At 37.4% G+C, this 5,250-nt stretch overlaps 1 pseudogene; it reads left to right on the top strand.

The window, feature by feature from the left end:
• Nucleotides 1-4,062: 4,062 nt before the first annotated feature.
• LOC123821824 lies at nt 4,063-4,566 on the top strand (annotated as a pseudogene).
• Nucleotides 4,567-5,250: the final 684 nt, after the last annotated feature.

Genomic DNA, 5,250 nt, shown 5'->3' with positions numbered 1-5,250 from the left:
TTCCGTCTCCAGTCTCTGCAGGAGGGCAGGAGCCTGGCTGCAGTGGGCACCTTGCTCTAAGTTGCAAAACTACCTCCTGACATAAAGATATGGGGTTTGTCTTTCCTTCAGATAAAGCCAATCAGTTAACACAGAAGATCATGCCAATTACTTGTTTAAATTAGGATGAACTGTGTGTGACCAAAAAACAATGCTATCAAGTCCTGTTACTTGAGGACTAGTTATTGTTTATCTTGAAAATATGTAGAATTGGGTGTATCTGCTTAAGAGGGTGAGATTTCTCTCTGTTTGGGCAATCTCTTAGTGATTTCCTGTGATTGATGTTACATTCTCGTTTAATGCTTTTTCAAAGTAAAAGTAAATTAAAAATAAAATAATAATAAAAATAAGTAATAAAAATGAATAACATTTTTCTTTACTACTTTTGTGGATGAGATTTCTGGATTGGGAGAAGATTGTGGTTTTAATTATACTTCCTCAACATCACTGAGTTTTGAGAGGAGAAGGAATGTATGCGGACGTTGGAGGCCATGTAGAGTGGAGCAGGCTTCCCTCAGAGGTCCAGAGCCCGCCCACCCAGTGTGCCCAGGCACACTGCACAGACCAGCCTCCACTTCAGTCAAGACCACGGTCAGACGTGAAGTGCTTTACTGCTTGAATGAACGTACTGAGTGAAAGTAATGAATGTACTTGGGGTTCATTACATTGACATTACCATGTGGAAGTCTCTAAAGCAAAAAAGAAAAATAAACCTTTCACATGATCATGAGAAAAGAAGATAAATGTAAAGTTGAAAATCATATCAAGGAATTTTTAAAGAGACAAAAATACTTTTTTAGATATTAGAATAGCTAAAAAGTTTGTTTAGTTTTTTCCTTAAAATAAAATATACATTTTTTGTTTTTGCCAATAATTTTATTGATTTGGATACTTTGAGTATGTCTCCTGTGTGGTGTGATGTTGATTGTTCTCAATTAATGTCTCAATTTGATTGCTATTAACTTCAACTGGTCTACCCAACTTTGGACCATGGTCCAGCAAGAAATCTCCAGCATGAAAGTTCACAAATTACTTTTGATACATTGGATCAGTTACAGCACCTTCTCCATACACTGCACAAATCTTTTCTTGTGTTTCAGTTGCATCTTTACCTTTCTTGAAATAATAAAGCATAATATGCAAAAAATGTGTATTTTCCCCCACTTTAAATATTAAAATGCCAACACTAAAATTGATCTGCTTTGATGTGTTTTTTAATGTATGCTATTACAGCTATCAAAATACAGTCTAACAAAATTGTTTCAAATAAAGTTACAGACAACTAAGTGCTACTAGAGCCACCTTACAGAAAAAAAGAAAAACTTTTTGGCCAACCCAATACATGAAATTTCTATTTGATAGCTGAGAAGGGTGATTTATTTGGACTCAGTTTTAGTTCTTGCATTTGAAGTATGTACCAGTTGTTCTCAAAATTTAATAATCATCCGCATTGTGTGGGATGTTGGTTCAGCAGATAGAGATAGGTCCCTGAATTCTCTATTTTTCAGAGCACTTCGAGTGATCCGATACAGATGATCCAGGGATTCTAAGTAAATAAACACTGGTATATGCAATAAATAGATGACATCCAAAATGCTTTCTAAACTGGAACTGAAACAAATCTGAAACTGAAACAAATCTAGTCTCATTTTTAAATAAATGAAAGATTATATAGTAAATCATTATTCTTTTATTCGAGAACTATTTAGTTGTTACATTATTTTTATCTGCATAGCCAGAAAAGAAAGATATGTATAATTTTGGGAAAATCATAAAGTAAAAATGATCAGATTGATGGATTTCAATGCAGCTAAAATAAATAAAACCTGGAGTTCTATATGAAAGCATTATAGTCATCTGCAATACCAGAAGCCAGAGAACAAAGAAAGCAAAATTACATTAAAATAAGAATAAATAAAGAATAATTTGGCCTTGAAAGCCCATGCCATAAGTTTTATGAAACAGCAGCAACTTTATTTAATCATGTTGGAAGAGAGAATTTGGAATCTGAAATATCAAACGATCTGCTTTCAACAAGTGGAGACGGAGCTACAGCCGCCTTTGGAGCAGCATGTGGGGTACCTGGATAGTGCACAAAATTAAGGTTTTCTGGGAGGCAAGTTCAACAGGAATTACTTTGGAAATTTTTCCTTAGGGGCACAAAGTTTAAACTTATGCCACTATGGAAAGATTAGCACTGTTGAAATTGAACTCCCTTGGTGAGAGTTGTAGCAGAACAATATCTCCTGTTAAACCTGCTGTCGGATTCTAGCGAACCCAATCTCACATTCTTTGCTTTTTAAAGCCCCCTGAAGCTTTATAAAATGCTGCTGATATAGTTTCTCTTATGACACAGATCAGTGCTGTCATAGAGAAAAGTATTCCTGACTCTCTCTCCATATTTCCAATATCAGCATTGCCTTCTTTAATATTTCAAATCGGTAAAGGCTTGAGTCATAGAAACCAGAAGCTCCACTATCCAACCTCACAAAGTGACAGGTCATCTTCCAACACACAACAGAAACAAAATCCAACATAAACCAGTGTTTTGTAGAACTGGATTACTATTTTTTTGTTTTCATTCCTTTCCTTCTTTTTATCCATTTTTATTTTTTTCATCTCTCAACTGTTCCATTGTTTCTGTGTTAATAGTTTATGTATTCTATCTTATAATTTTATACAACTATTCAGTTTTATAAACAAATTTATTTACTGAGCCCATTGATTTATTTTGTTGTGTTTTTGCTGGATCCTTTTTTAACCTTTGTGTCCTGCATTAATATATTGTAGCTATGCAAGAATTTCTTTTATACCTTGTGCTTTATGCTCCAGCTGTCTCTCTCTCCTTGAGTCCATGTATCTTTACTAACTTTTACACATTCCTGATTTCCCCTGTTAGAAACTAAATTGTATCCTTTCCAATTTTATATGTTGAAGCCTTTACCCTCAGTGACTCAGAATGTCACTATATTTGGAGACAGGGACTTTAAAGACATGAGATAAAATGAGATCATCTGGGTGGGCCCTAACCCAGTCTGATCGGTGTCCTGTAAGGAGAGATCAGGACACAGACCTCACAGAGTGAAAGACAGCCATGGAAGGACACAGCCAGAACAGCCCATCTACCAGTCAAAGAGAGAGACCGCAGAAGATTCCAAGTTTACCAATGTCCTGATCTTGGATTTCTAGACTCCAGAACTGTGAGAAAACAAATTTTTGTTGTCTCCTAGACTGCAGTAGTTTATGACAGACCTTGCAAACTAATATCCTTTATTTACACCTTTCTTTGTCTTTCTACCTTTTTGTATGTGTGTTTTTTTAATATTCAGAGCAGCAGGCATGTCCTGGCTCTTTCTCACTGTTCTCTGTCCTATTTATTCACATATGTTCCTCTCCACTAATCAACATATGAAGTGTTAAAAGTATTCAAATGTGATTATTATGCTCAAAAGATTGTTCTGTGAGGGTTTCAACATCTTTGTAGTATAATCTGTAAAATGGGGAAAATAAAAGTATTAATCTCATATATGACCATTGCAAAGATTTCATTCATTAATCCATCAAATCTCTAAAACAGTGTCTGACACATAACAAACTGAAGTAAATTTTAGGTGGTATTATTATTGTTGCTCTCTCATTCAATAACTATCAATTGAATGCTTACCCTGTGCTAGGAATTACCTTAATGGAATTAAGGTAATTGTTATTTTCCCCCATGTGACTTCTGGTCACATAGGGGAAAATAACAAACTAACCAATACATAAATTAATACTATCAGACTTTGATAAATGCTATGCAATCAGTCTCAAATAGGTGATGCAAGAGTGTCATCGGTGGTCCTGGGATCAGTCTCTTGCTTCAGCAGGGCTGGGACAGAACAGACTAGGGGTGCCCCTTAATTCCAACTGCCCTCCAATTTCTTTTCTAGTCACAACCTTTGGGACCACATCAGCCATCCTCAGCCTCCAAGATCAGCCAAGTCTGTTTTTTTTTTAACCTTAATTCCTCATTGCCAAACAACTATGAACTCCTAAATTCATCAGAATTATTCCACTGAGGTAGAGGCTGCTGTCAACCACCTGGCCAGCTTGCATCTGCGGGCTTCCTACACCTACCTATCTCTGGGTTTCTATATTGACTATAATGATGTGGCTCTACAGGGTGTGGGCCACTTCTTCCGATATTTGGCCAAGGAGAACTGTGAGGGCACTGAGCGTCTCTTAAAGCTGCAAAACCAGTGTGGTGGCTGCATTCTCTTCCAAGACATGGTGAAGCCTTCCCAAGGTGAGTGGGGTAAAACTCAGGATGCCATGGGAGCAGCCATGGCCTTGAAGAAGAACCCAAACCAGGCCCTTTTGGATCTGAATGCCCTGGGTTCTGCCCACACAGACACTCATTTCTGTGACTTCCTGGAGAACCATTTCCTAGAAGAGGAAGTAAAACTCATCAAGAAGATGGGAGACCACCTGAATAACATCTGCAGGCTGGTTCGTCCTAGGAAGTCTTTAGAGCCCAGAGGCCTTTGAGGGGTCCCTCTGCACTTCCCTGGTTTCTGGTTTTTGCTTGAGCCTCCCCCTGAAACCACTAGACACCCTTTAAACCTGGTTTAATGCAACTTTTTGATAAGGAATCCTACATAATTTTCATTCTTATATCTATATTTTGCAAACCTTCTTCATAGATAGGTGTTATTATTTTATTGGCAGTTCAGAGACTTGGGACTTCTAAAGACATAACCATGGTGCATGTGAACCACCATGGAATCCTCTCCCATGCATTGGACCAAATGGAAAAAATAAATTTTTACAGGGAAGGAAAAAAAAGGTGATGTGATACATAGTGATGAAGTGGCTATTTTCGTTGGGTGATTTTTATGGAAGTGACCCTAGTTTTGGAAAAAAAAAAAAAAAGAGACAGTCATGCAAGACTCAGGTGGCTTTTGAGAGAGAAGCTGAGGGAAGACTTGGGGTAAGGACCCACAGGTAGGCCTGAGTTTGGTGATTTCAGAAATCTAACAGAAATCTCATGTGCATCAGGGTAGCGGATAAGAAGGCAAGTTGCACAAAATAAAGTCAACTAAGGGTCTAGGGATGCTAATTCACACTGGATTAATAAGCCACTGAAGCTTTGATAGAAGCAAGTTGCATGCCATTTTGTAGAAAGAACATAGGTAAAGCTAGCTGCAAAAACTCCAGAACCAATCTCTCTCC

The sequence above is a fragment of the Phyllostomus hastatus genome, unplaced genomic scaffold (assembly GCF_019186645.2).
Source record: "Phyllostomus hastatus isolate PE091 unplaced genomic scaffold, TTU_PhHast_1.1 phas_contig_40, whole genome shotgun sequence".
Classification (NCBI taxonomy): Eukaryota; Metazoa; Chordata; class Mammalia; order Chiroptera; family Phyllostomidae; genus Phyllostomus; species Phyllostomus hastatus.
Note: the sequence above shows the minus strand (reverse complement) of the source record. Positions and strands in the feature narration are given on the sequence as shown.